This window comes from Schistocerca piceifrons, chromosome 11 (assembly GCF_021461385.2).
Source record: "Schistocerca piceifrons isolate TAMUIC-IGC-003096 chromosome 11, iqSchPice1.1, whole genome shotgun sequence".
Lineage (NCBI taxonomy): Eukaryota > Metazoa > Arthropoda > Insecta > Orthoptera > Acrididae > Schistocerca > Schistocerca piceifrons.
In genome coordinates, this window is record NC_060148.1 from 52,479,917 (window position 1) to 52,494,497 (window position 14,581).

The following is a 14,581-nucleotide window of genomic DNA, read 5'->3' on the forward strand; positions in this document are numbered from 1 at the left end:
CTTGTTCGCCCACTGCTTGAATACTGCTCAGCTGTGTGGGATCCGTACCAGATAGTGTTGATAGAAGAGATAGAGAAGATCCAACGGAGAGCACCGCGCTTCGTTACAGGATCATTTAGTAATCGCGGAAGCGTTACGGAGATGATAGATAAACTCCAGTGGAAGACTGCAGGAGAGACGCTCAGTAGCTCGGTACGGGCTTTTGTTTAAGGTTCGAGAACATACCTTCGCCGAGGAGTCAAGCAGTATATTGCTCCCTCCTACGTATATCTCGCGAACAGACCGTGAGGATAAAATCAGAGAGATTAGAGCCCACACAGAGGCATACCGACAATCTTTCTTTCCACGAACAATACGAGACTGGAATAGAAGGGAGAACCGATAGAGGTACTCAAGGTACCCTCCGCCACACACCGTCAGGTGGCTTGCGGAGTATGGATGTAGATGTAGATGTAGGGTGCTTGGATTACGGATTCCGCCGAATAGGTCAGGTGTCCACTATACGCAGGAGGCGGCTACAGGGGTAGCGGGGGCTGTGTGGCGTGGACTGGGCGGGTTTTTTAGGTTAGAGGGTCTCAGAGGAACACAGACAGGGCTCCAGTCACAAAGGGTACAGGCCGAACACAGGAAGGACGTAGATACAGGAACCATTGGTATAACAGTTGTAAATTGTCGTAGCTGTGTTGGGAAAGTGCCAGAGCTCCAAGCACTAATAGCAAGCACTGATGCTCAAATCGGCGTAGGCACTGACAGCTGGCTAAAGCCGAATATAAGCTCAACCGAAATTTTTGCGAAGAACCTAGCGGTGTTCCGAAAAGATAGGCTAAACATGGTTGGCGGTGGCGTGTTTGTTGCCGTCAGAAGTAGTTCAATTTGTCGCGAAACAGAAGTAGATAGTTCCTGTGAGCTTGTATGAGCAGAGGTCATTGTCGGCAACCGGAATAAAACAATATTTGCATCCTTTTACCGACCTCCTAATTCAGATAATACAGTTGCTGAAAGGTTCAAACACGTACCCGACTCATACGATAATAGTTGGTGGTGACTTTAATTTACCCTCGATATGTTGGCGAAAATACATGTTTAATTCTGGAGGTAGGCCTAAAATATCATCCGATATTGTGCTAAACGCATTCTCTGAAAATTATTTCGAGCAGTTAGTTCATGAGCCCACGCGAATAGTAAACGGTTGTGAAAACACACTTGACCTCTTAGCAACAAATAATGCTGAGTTAATAACGAGCATCAAAACCGATTCAGGAATTAGTGAACACAGGCTTGTCATAGCGAGATTGAATGTTGTAACCCCAAATCCTCAAAAAATAAACGAAAAATATACCTATTCAAAAAAGCAGATAAATATTCATTGCTTGCCTTCCTGAAAGACAATCTCCACTCCTTCCAAATTAGTGATATAAGTGTAGACCAGATGTGGCTTGAATTCAAATAAATAGTATCGGCAACAGTTGAAAGATTTATAACAAATAAATTAACAAATGACGGAGCTGATCCTCCTTGGTACACAGGACTGTAGCAGAAACAACGAAACAGACATGCCAAATTAAAACAGACGCAAAATACCCGAGTTTGGCAATATTTTACAAAAGCTCCAAATTTAGCGCGGACTTAAATGCGAGATGCTTATAACAGTTTCCAAAACGTGGCAGAAAATCCAAAGAGATTCTGGTCGTACGTAAAGTATGTTAGCGGTAAGAAACAATCAATGCCTTCTCTGAGCGATAGCAGTGGAGATACTATAGAAGACAGTGCTGCCAAAGCAGAGTTACTAAATACAGCCTTCCGAAATGCCTTCTCACAAGAAGACGAAGTTAATAATCCAGAATTCGAATCCAGATCAGCTGCCAACATGAGTAACGTAGAAGTAAATATCCTCGGAGTAGTGAAGCAAGTTATATCACTTAATAAAAGCCGGCCGCGAGTGGCCGAGCGGTTCTAGGCGCATCAGTCTGGAACCGCGCGACCGCTACGGTCGCAGGTTCGAATCCTTCCTCGGGCATGGATGTGTGTGTTGTCCTAGGTTAGTTAGGTTTAAGTAATTCTAAGTTCTAGACCTCAGACGTTAAGTCCCATAGTACTCAGAGCCATTTGAACCATTTTTGAACTTAATAAAAGCAAGGCTTCTGGTACAGACTGTATACCAATTAGGATCCTTTCAGAGTATGCTGATGCATTAGCTCCATACTTACCAATCGTATACAACCGTTCCGTCGAGGAAAGATCCGTACCCAAAGACTGGAAAGTTGCGCAGGTCACACCAATATTCAAGAAAGGTAGTAGGAGTAATCCACTAAATTACAGGCCCATATCGTTAACGTCGATATGCAGCTCGATTTTGGAATATATATTTGTTCGAATATTACGAATTAACTCGAAGGAAACGGTCTATTGACAAACAGTGAACATGGTTTTAGAAAACGTCGTTCTTGTGAAACGCAACTAGCTCTTTATGCACATGAAGTGTTGAGTGCTATTAACAAGGGATTTCAGACCGATTCCATACTTCTGGATATCCGGAAGGCTTTTGACACAGTACCACACAATCGGCTCGTAGTGAAATTGCGTGCTTATGGAATATCGTCTCAGTTATGTGACTCGATTTGTGACTTCCTGTCAGAGAGGTCACAATTAGTAGTAATTGACGGAAAGTCATCGAATAAAACAGACGCGATTTCTGGCGTTCCTCAAGGTAGTGTTTTAGGGCCTTTGCTGTTCCTTATCTATATAAATGATTTACGAGACAATCTGAGCAGCCGTCTTAGGTTGTTTGCAGATGACGCTGTCGTTTATCGACTAATAAAGTCATCACAAGATCAAAACAACTGCAAAACGATTTAGAAAAGATATCTGAACGGTGCAAAAATTGGCAGTTGACACTAAATAACGAAAAGTGTGAGGTCATGAGTTCTAAAAGGAATCCTTTAAACTACGGTACACGATAAATCAGTCAAGTATATTGTAACTACAATTACGAACAACCTAAGTTGGAAGCAACACATAGAAAATGTTGTGGTGAAGCATAACCAAAGACTGCGTTTTATTGGCAGGATACTTACAAAATCTAACAGATCTACTAAGGAGACTGCCTACACTACGCTTGTCCGTCCTCTTTTAGAATACTGCTGCGCGGTGTGGGATCCTTACCAGATGGGACTGACGGAGTACATCGAAAAAGTTGAAAGAAGTGCAGCACGTTTTGGATTACCGCGAAATAGGGGAGAGAGTGTCACTGAAATGATACAGGATTTGGGCTAGACGTCATTAAAAGAAAGGCGTTTCTCGTTGCGACGGAATCTTCTCACGAAATTCCAGTCGCGAGCTTTCTCCTCCGAATGCGAAAATATTCTGTTGACACCGACCTACATAGGGAGAAACGATCACCACAATAAAATAAGGGAAATCAGAGCTCGCACGGAAACATATAGATGTTCGTTCTTTCCACGCGTTATACGAGACTGAAATAATAAAGAATTGTGAACGTGGTTCGATGAACCCTCTGCCAGGCACTTAAACGTGATCTGCAGAGTATCCATGTAGATGTAGAAGTGCCTGGCAGAGGGTTCATATAAGCACCTTCACAATAATTCTCTGACATTCCATTCTCGAACAGCGCGCGGAAAAAACGAACACCGAGATCTTTCCGTGCGAGCTCTCATTTCCCTCATTTATTATGATGATCGTTTCTGCCTATGTACACTATGTGATCAAAACTATCCGGACACCTGGCTGAAAATGACAAGTTCGTGGCGCCCTCCACCTATAATGCTGGAATTCAATATGGTGTTGTTCCACCCTTCGCCTTGATGACAGCTTCCACTCTCACAGGCATACGTTCAGTCAGGTGCTGGAAGGTTTCTTTGGGAATGGCAGCCCATTCTTCACAGAGTGCTGCACTGAGGAGAGGTATCGATGTCGGTCAGTGAGGCCTGGAACGAAGTCGGCTTTCCAAAACATCCCAATGGCGTTCTGTAGGATTCAGGTGAGGACTCTGTGTAGGGCAGTCATTGCAGGGATGTTATTGTCGTGTAACCACTCTGCCACAGGCCGTGCATTATGAACAGCTTCTCGATAATGTTGAAAGATGCAATGTAAGAGCCTACGGAATATCAGACCAGCTGTGTGGCTGGATTGAAGAGTTTTTAGCAAACAGAACACAGCATGTTGTTATCAATGGAGAGACGTCTACAGACGTTAAAGTAACCTCTGGCGTGCCACAGGGGAGTGTTATGGGACCATTGCTTTTCACAACATATATACAGGGTGTTACAAAAAGGTACGGCCAAACTTTCAGGAAATATTCCTCACACACAAATAAAGAAAGGATGTTATGTGGACATGTGTCCGGAAACGCTTAATTTCCATCTTAGAGGTCATTTTAGTTTCTTCCACCTACGCTCAATGGAGAACGTTATCATGATTTCATACGGGATACTCTACCTGTGCTGCTAGAACATGTGCCTTTACAAGTACGATACAACATGTGGTTCATGCACGATGGAGCTCCTGCACATTTCAGTCGAAGTGTTCGTACGCTTCTCAAAAACAGATTCGGTGACCGATGGATTGGTAGAGGCGGACCAATTTCGTGGCCTCCACGCTCTCCTGACCTCAACCCTCTTGACTTTCATTTATGCGGGCATTTGAAAGCTCTCGTCTACGCAACCCCGGTACCAAATGTAGAGACTCTTCGTGCTCGTATTGTGGACGGCTGTGATACAATACGCCATTCTCCAGGACTGCATCAGCGCATCAGGGATTCCGTGCGACGGAGGGTGGATGCATGTGTCCTCGCTAACGGATGACATTTTGAACATTTCCTGTAACAAAGTGTTTGAAGTGACGCTGGTACGTTCTGTTGCTGTGTGTTTCCATTCCATGATTAATGTGATTTGAAGAGAAGTAATAAAATGAGCTCTAACATGGAAAGTAAGCGTTTCCGGACACATGTCCACATAACATATTTTCTTTCTTTGTGTGTGAGGAATGTTTCCTGCCGGCCGCGGTGGTCTCGCGGTTCTAGGCGCGCAGTCCGGAACCGCGCGACTGCTACGGTCGCAGGTTCGAATCCTGCCTCGGGCATGGATGTGTGTGATGTCCTTAGGTTAGTTAGGTTTAAGTAGTTCTAAGTTCTAGGGGACTGATGACCACAGTTGTTAAGTCCCATAGTGCTCAGAGCCATTTGAACCATTTTTTTTAATGTTTCTGGAAAGTTTGCCATACCTTTTTGTAACACCCTGTATAAATGACCTAGTAGATAGTGTCGGATGTTCCATGCGGCTTTTCGCGGATGATGCTGTAGTATACAGAGAAGTTGCAGCATTAGAAAATTGCAGCGAAATGCAGGAAGATCTGCAGCGGATAGGCACTTGGTGCAGGGAGTGGCAACTGACCCTTAACATATACAAATGTAATGTATTGCGAATACATAGAAAGAAGGATCCTTTATTGTATGATTATATGATAGCGGAACAAACACTGGTAGCAGTTACTTCTGTAAAATATCTGGGAGTATGCGTGCGGAACGATTTGAAGTGGAATGATCATATAAAATTAATTGTTGGTAAGGCGGGTACCAGGTTGAGATTCACTGGGAGAGTCCTTAGAAAATGTAGTCCATCAACAAAGGAGGTGGCTTACAAAACACTCGATCGACCTATACTTGAGTATTGCTCATCAGTGTGGGATCCGTACCAGATCGGGTTGACGGAGGAGATAGAGAAGATCCAAAGAAGAGCGGCGCGTTTCGTCACTGGGTTATTTGGTAAGCGTGATAGCGTTACGGAGACGTTTAGCAAACTCAAGTGGCAGACTGCAAGAGAGACGCTCTGCATCGCGGTGTAGCTTGCTGTCCAGTTTTCGAGAGGGTGCGTTTCTGGATGAGGTATCGAATATATTGCTTCCCCCTACTTATACTTCCCGAGGAGATCACGAATGTAAAATTAGAGAGATTAGAGCGCGCACGGAGGCTTTCAGACAGTCGTTCTTCCCGCGAACCATACGCGACTGGAACAGGAAAGGGAGGTAATGACAGTGTCACGTAAAGTGCCCTCCGCCACACACCGTTGGGTGGCTAGCGGAGTATAAATGTAGATGTAGATGTAGAAATCTGGAATCGCAACAGTTTCAACGCGTGACTTGCAATTGCGCCGCGTCGAGTGACGTCGTTATGAGATAACTGGACGGCTCGCTAGCCTTGGCGGAAGCTGACCCTGAGCGAGGTGTTGAGTCGTCGCTGCCCGCGCATGCGCAGTGCGCAGCCGGGCTGCGCCGGGCGCTTCAGCAAGAAGGCAGTTGCGACGTGCACGTTTATCCCAGTGCGCAGACTACAGAGATGGCGGCGGTCGCCGTGTGATAGGGCCGTCATCTATCTGCTGTGTATCTACGCTTCGTTGCACCACGGTAAGGAAAATCATTGAAAGCTAAGCTCGGTTTACCGGAAGCGATCACAAGCTATCGACAGGGGATGTCAAATTGATTCCATATTTTTAGATTTCCACAAGGGTTTCGACACCGTCCCTCACAAGCGACGTCTAACCAAACTGCGTGCCTATGGAATTTCGCCTCAGTTGTGCGACTGGATTCGTGATTTCCTGTCAGAAAGGTCCCAGTTCGTAGTAATAGACGGAAAGTCATCGAGTAAAACAGAAGTAACATCCGGCGTTCCCCAAGGAAGTGTTATAGGCTCTCTATTGTTCCTGGTCTATATTAACGACACAGGAGACAATCTGAGTAGCTCTATTACATTGTTTGCAGATGATGCTGTCATTTACCGTCTTGTAATGTCATCAGATAATCAAAACGACTTGCAAAATGATTTAGATAAGATATCTGTATGGCGCGAAAAGTGGCAATTGACCCTGAGTAAAAAAAAAAAAAAGTGAAGTTATTCACATGAGTACAAAAAGAAATTTGCTAAATTTGGATTACGCGATAAGTCACACAAATCTGAGTGCTGTAAATTCAACTAAATACTTGGGGATCACAATTACAAATAACACAAATTGGAACGATCACATAGATAATGTCGTGGGTAGAGCAAACCAAAGACTGCGATTCATTGGCAGAGCACTTAGAAGGTAGAAAAAGCTCTGAGCAGTATGGGACTTAACTTCTGAGGTCATCAGTCCCCTAGAACTTAGAACTACTTAAACCTAACTAACCTAAGGACATCACACACATCCATGCCCGAGGCAGCATTCGAACCTGGGACCGTAGCGGTCGCGTTGTTCCAGACTGAAGCGCCTAGAACTGCTCTACCACTCGGGCCGGCAAAAGGTCTACCAAACAGACTGCTTAAACTAAGCTTCTCCGCCCTATTCTGGAGTACTGCTGTGCTGTGTGGGATCCGCATCAGGTGGGACTGACGGATGACATCGAAAAAGTACAAAGAAGGGCGGCTCGTTTTGTATTATCGCGAAATAGAGTAGATAGTGCCACAGACATCATACATGAATTGGAGTGGCAATCATTAAAACAAAGGCGTTTTTCGTTACGACGGGATCTTCTCATAAAATGTCAATCACCAGTTTTCTCATTCTATTGCGAAAACATTCTACTGACACGCACCTACATAGGGAGAAATGATAATCACGATAAAATAAGACAAATCAGGACTCGCGCAGAAAAATTTAAGTGCTCGTTTTTCCCGCGCGGCGTTCGAGGGTGGAACGGTAGACAGACAGCTTCAACAAATAACAAGGAACGCCGCTTATTCACAACTTAAATAACCGTATCACATTTAAGAAGTCAGTTTTTCCCATCGCTACCCGGGACGTGAGAAAGACGACAAATTTATGAAATGCTTGCGTCATTTGAGCACAAGATTTGCACTTCAAACGTTTGATGAGTTAATCTCTTCCATATTCGGCGTTAAACATGTTAGCGAGAAAAAGTTTGCCAATGGTTTGAAATTGTGCTTGTTGGAAATCGCTAGGTGCTCTCATTACGCAACAATGGATGATTCTAGTCCTGTGTAATCTGCGCCCAATTTTAAGCGGAAGCTGGTCTTTCACGCATCAAAATGTCTGTGACGTGATATACAGGGTGGTCCATTGATCGTCACCGGGCCAAATATCTCACGAAATAAGCGGCAAACGAAAAAACTACAAAGAAGGAAACTCGTCTAGCTTGAAGGGAGAAAACAGATGGCGCTATGGTTGGCTCGCTAGATGGCGCTGCCATAGGTCAAATGGATATCAACTGCGTTTTTTTTTTTTTTTTTTTTTTTAATAGGAACCCCCATTTCTTATTACATACTCGCGTAGTACGTAAAGAAATAGGAATGTTTTAGTTGGACCACTTTTTTCGCTTTGTGATAGGTGGCGCTGTAATAGTCACAAACATATGGCTCACAATTTTAGATGAACAGTTGGTAACAGGTAGGGTTTTTAAATTAAAATACAGAACGTAGGTACGTTTGAACATTTTCTTTCGGTTGTTCCAATGTGATACATGTACCTTTGTGAACTTTTCATTTCTGAGAACGCATGCTGTTACAGCGTGATTACCTGTAAATACCACATTAATGCAATAAATGCTCAAAATGACGTCCGTCAACCTAAATGCATTTCGCAATACGTGTAACGACATTCCTCTCAACAGCGAGTAGTTCGCCTTCCGTAATGTTCGCACATCCATTGACATTGCGCTGACGCTTGTTGTCAGGCGTTGTCGGTAGATCACGATAGCAAATATCCTTCAACTTTCCCCACAGAAAGAAATCCGGGGACGTCAGATCCGGAGAACGTGCGGGCCATGGTATGGTGCTTCGACGACCAATCCACCTGTCATGAAATATGCTATTCAATAACGCTTCAACGGCACGCGAGCTATGTCCCGGACATCCATCATGTTGGAAGTACATCGACATTCTGTCATCCAGTGAAACATCTTGTAGTAACATCGGTACAACATTACGTAGGAAATAGCATACATTGCACCATTTAGATTGCCATCGATAAAATGGGGACCAATTATCCTTTCTCCCATAATGCCGCACCATACATTAACCCGCCAAGGTCGCTGAAGTTCCACTTGTCGCATACATTGTGGATTTTCCGTTGCCCAATAGTGCATATTATGCCGGTTTACGTTTCCGCTGTTGGTGAATGACACTTCGTCGCTAAATAGAACGCGTCATCGTCCCGTAATTTCTCTTGTGCCCAGTGGCAGAACTGTAAACGACGTTCTAAGTCGTCGCCATTGAATTCTTGGTGCATAGAGATATGGCACGGGTGCAATCGATGTTGATGTAGCATTCTCAACACCGACGTTTTCGAGATTCCCGATTCTCGCGCAATGTGTCTGCTACTGATGTGCGGATTAGCCGCGACAGCAGCTAAAACACCTACTTGGGGGTCATAATTTGTTGCAGGTCGTGGTTGACGTTTCACATGTGGCTGAACACTTCCTGTTTCCTTAAATAACGTAACTATCCGGCGAACGTCTGGACACTTCGATGATGTTGTCCAGGAGGGATCACAATAGCCATACATCAACACGGTATCGACCTTTTTCGGAATTGGTAAACGGTGCATTTTAACACGGGTAATGTATCACGAAGCAAATACCGTCCGCACTGGCCGAATGTTACGTGATACCACGTACTTGTACGTTTGTGACTATTACAGCGCCATCTATCACAAAGCGAAAAAAGTGCTCCAACTAAAACATTCATATTTCTTTACGTACTACACGAATATGTAATAAAAAATGGGGGTTCCTGCTTAAAGAAACGCAGTTAATATCCGTTTGACCTGTGGCAGCGCCATCTAGCGGGCCAACTGTAGCGCCATCTGGTTTCTCCCATCAAGCTAGATGAGTTTCGTTCTTTGTAGATTTTTCGTTTGATGCTTATTTCGTGAGATATTTGTCCCTATCAATGGACCACCCTGTATAAGACAAGCGTCTGTCGCAGTTGTTACATCGGTTACTGCTGCTACAATGACACGCTATCAAGATTTATGTGAATCTGAACGTAGTGTTGTAGGCCGCGAACGGGCGAAGGGACAGAGCACTTCCGAGGCAGCGATGAAGTGGGGAGTTCATCGTACACTCATTTCAAGAGTGTATCTTGAATATCAGGAATCCGGCAAATCGACAAATCTCCGACACCGCTGCGACCGGAAAATGATCCTGCAAGAACGGGACCAACGACGACTAAAGAGAATCGTTCAACGCGACAGGAGTGCAACCCTTTGCAAATTGCTGCAGATTTCAGCGCTAGGCCATTAACAAGTGTCAGTGTGCGAACCATTCAACGAAACATCAACGATATGGGCTTTCGGAGCCGACGACTGCACGCCTCGCCTGGGTCCGTCAACACCGACGTTGGACTGTTGATGACTCTGCATCTCAGCGTGGGACTGTTCAAGCTGGTGGATGCTCTGTAATGGTGGGGGGGGGGGGGGCGTGTGCTGTTGCAGGGATATGGGACCCCTGATACGTCTAGATACGAGTGTGACAGGTCACACATACGTAAGCGTCCTGTCTGATCACCTGCATCCATTCGTGTCCATTGGGCATTCCGACGGAGTTGGGCAATTCCAGCAGGACAATGCGACATCCCGTACGTCCAGAATTACTCCAGAGTGGCTGCAGGAACACTCTTCTGAGTTTAAACACTTCCGCTGGCCACCAAACTCCCGAGACATGAACATTATTGAGCCCATTTTGCTGGCCGAAGTGGCCGTGCGGTTCTAGGCGCTGCGGTTTGGAACCGCATGACCGCTACGGGCGCAGGTTCGAATCCTGCCTCGAGCATGGATGTGTGTGATGTCCTTAGGTTAGGTAGGTTTAACTAGTTCTAAGTTCTAGGGGACTAATGACCTCAGAAGTTGAGTCCCATAGTGCTCAGAGCCATTCTTGAGCCTATTTTGGTTTCCCTTCAACGTACCAGTCGGGAGAGATCTCCACACCCCCTCGTACTCTTACGGATTTATGGACAGCCCTACAGGATTGATGGTGTCAGTTCCCTCCAAGAGTACTTCAGACATTAGTCGTGTCCATACCGTGTCGTGTTGCTGCAGTTCCGCGTCCTCGCGGGAGCCCTACACGATATTAGGCAGATGTACCAGTTTCTTCGGCTCTTCAATGTATTCGTGTAATACCAATGACAACAGCGGAAAGCGAGAGATATTGGTCCATATAGAAAAGAATAAACTCTTTCACTAAAGCACAATGAAAGAAGAGAGTCTGAGTGCGAAAGCTGTGTGGTTCAAATAGCTCTGAGCACTATGGGACTTAACAGCTGAGGTCATCAGTCCCCTAGAACTTAGAACTACTTAAACCTAACTAACCTAAGGACATCACACACATCCATCCCGAGGCAGGATTCGAGCCTGCGACCGTAGCGGTCGCGCGGTTCCAGACTGAAGCGCCTAGAACCGCTCGGCCACAATGGCCGGCTGAAAGCTATGTGCTCTATAGAAAAAACACTTTTGAATGTGCATAATTTTAATGAGCTTAATTGACCACTTTGCGGAAGGGAAGGAGTGTAGAATGGACTTTGTTTACAAACTTTTTAATTAACGTAAGAATTTTGTTTTGATTTTTGTCCATAAATTACTGTCTTGCCCACAGAAAATATTATAAATTATTTATTTTTGCGTAAATTTCTATCAGGTTGCCCTCCATTGGTTGGGTGCACTCAACGACTGTGGTTATATTGGTTTAGATAGAGCAGCAATCAGTCGTGGAATTTAGTTGCTTTAATATGACATTTATAGTCACAACGCAGATCAGATTTCGACCTGTCTGAGGTCATTATCAATGCAGTGCGGAATTGTAGCAGTTGTTCGTGCTGAAGTGAATGCTTACACAGTTGAACTGCTTGCGGTCAATCAGTCGTTCGCGCTCAAGTGAATGCTTACTGATCTGCGTTGTGACTATAAATGTCATATTAAAGCAACTTAATTCACGACTGATTGCTGCTCTATCTAACCCAGTAAATTCTTATATTTTGGTATCAGAGTAAAAAGTTGTGTTGGATGAAGTTTTAAATCACGTCGCTTTGCTGATACACTGAATGCTATATTTTCCCCGTTTAAGAAATACTCTGAAGAGACAAGACGTTGCGTGCGACTGTTTGACAAGATCCGAAGCCCACCGGCCGCAACTGATAACCACTCCTACAAACCGCTCATCCTCGCAAAGCACGCCTTCAAACCACTGTCTGTGTTCCATGCTCCCAACGGAGTCGTCCTCGTCCATAGCGTGCAGCGATCTTGCAGCCTCCATAATTCGTTGTACACTTGATCGGCTTGCCCCGCATTCACGTGCACCCTGCTCCATAGATTTCAGAGGTGACCTAGTAAAATTTTGCAACACAACGGCGCCGGAATCTCGACTTGTTAATGTTTTCGGTCGGCCAGACCTTTGCTTATTCACATCCTGAACAGTACCGTCGGCTTCAAATTTATCGCGAATACGATAAATTGTTGTACGTGTTGCTCACCGAATTCCGTACACATTACGCCATTGAGGTTATACCTCCATTTTATTTTGCCGCAGTGGATACACCGGTTCCCGTGAGATCACCGAAGTTAAGCGCTGTCGGGCGTGGCCGCCCCTTGGATGGGTGACCGTCCAGCCGCCATGTGCTGTTGCCATTTTTCGGGGTGCACTCAGCCTCGTGATGCCAAATGAGGAGCTACTCGACCGAATGGTAGCGGCTCCGGTCAAAGAATACCGTCATAACGACCGGGAGAGCGGTGTGCTGACCACACGCCCCTCCTATCCGCATCCTCACCTCAGGATGACACGGCGGTCGGATGGTCCCGATGGGCCACTTGTGGCCTGAAGACGGAGTGCTTACTATTTTATTTGGTATGCGTATTCCATGGATCCGTACGTGCGAGGAATTTGCTTGGATGTGGAACAATTATACAAACAGAATTAACACTACAGAGTAATGGCTAATGGTTCAAATGGCTCTGAGCACTATGGGACTCAACTGCTGAGGTCATTAGTCCCCTAGAACTTAGAACTAGTTAAACCTAACTAACCTAAGGACATCACAAACATCCCTGCCCGAGGCAGGATTCGAACCTGCGACCGTAGCGGTCTTGCGGTTCCAGACTGCAGCGCCTTTAACCGCACGGCCACTTCGGCCGGCTACAGAGTAATAATAACATCTACATCTACTCTGCAAATCACATTTAAGTCCCTGGCAGAGGGTTCACCGAACCACCTTCACAATTCTCTATTATTACAATCTCCTATAGCGCGCGCAAAGAACGAACACACATATCGTTCACCAACTGCGACATGGTCGCGTATACAAACAGTGATCCTATACTGTCAAATGTTTTTAATTCCAGTCTTTGATCACAATATCAATTGTTTAGACGATGACGGGTTTCAGTCCGTACTGACCATCCTCAGATCTTTGTTACACCATGAGGATGGTCATTACGGACTGAAACACGTCATCGTCTAAACAATTGATATTGTGATCGAAGACTGGGATGAAAAACATTTTACATACATCTTTCCGTACGAGCTCTGATTTCCCTTATTTTATCGTGGTTATCGTTTCTCCCTATGTAGGTCGGTGTCAACAAAATATTTTTTCGCATTCGCAGGAGAAAGCTGGTGACTGGAATTTCGTGAGAAGATTCCGTCGCAACGAAAATCGCCTTTCTTTTAATGACGTCCAGCCCAAATCCTGTATCATTTCAGTGGCACTCTCTCCCCTATTTCGCGGTAATACAAACCGTGCTGCCCCTTGTTTGAACTTTTTCGGTGTACTCCGTCAGTCCTATCTGCCAAGGATCCCACACCGTGCAGCAGTATTCTAAAAGCTGACGGACAAGAGTAGTGTAGGCAGTCCCCTTAATAGATCTGTTACATTTTCTGTGTCCTGCTAATAAAACGCAGTCTTTGGTTAGCCTCCCTCACAACATTTTCTATGCGTTCCTTTCAATTTAAGTTTTTCGTAATTGTAATTCCTAGGTATTTTGTTGAATTTATGGCCTTTATATTTGACTAATTTATCGTGAAACCGAAGTTTAACGGATTTCTTTTAGCACTCATGGGGATGACTTCACACTTTACATTATTTAGGGTCAATCGCAAATTCCCGCACCATACAGATATCTTTTCTAAATCGTTTTGCAATTTGTTTTGATCTCCTGTTGGCTTTGCTAGTCGACAAAAAACCTAAGATGGCTGCTCAGATTGTCTCGCAAATCATTTACGCAGATTTTTTTTTTTTTTTTTTTTTTTTTTTTTTTTTTTTTTTTTTTTTTTTTTGTCTACTGACTGGTTTGATGCGGCCCGCCACGAATTCCTTTCCTGTGCTAACCTCTTCATCTCAGAGTAGCACTTGCAACCTATGTCCTCAATTATTTGCTTGACGTATTCCAATCTCTGTCTTCCTCTACAGTTTTTGCCCTCTAGAGCTCCCTCTAGTACCATGGAAGTCATTCCCTCATGTCTTAGCAGATGTCCTATCATCCTGTCCCTTCTCCTTATCAGTGTTTTCCACATATTCCTTTCCTCTCCGATTCTGCGTAGAACCTCCTCATTCCTTACCTTATCAGTCCACCTAATTTTCAACATT

At 44.8% G+C, this 14,581-nt stretch overlaps 1 protein-coding gene across 1 annotated transcript in view; it reads left to right on the plus strand.

The window, feature by feature from the left end:
* The first annotated feature begins 6,272 nt into the window (after positions 1-6,272).
* LOC124720028 (sugar transporter SWEET1-like) overlaps positions 6,273-14,581 on the plus strand; it is a 32,474-nt gene continuing 24,165 nt past the window's right edge. The window contains exon 1 of the mRNA XM_047245277.1: positions 6,273-6,417. The gene's annotated coding sequence lies outside the window, so the exon portion shown is untranslated. The remainder of the gene's footprint in view (positions 6,418-14,581) is intronic.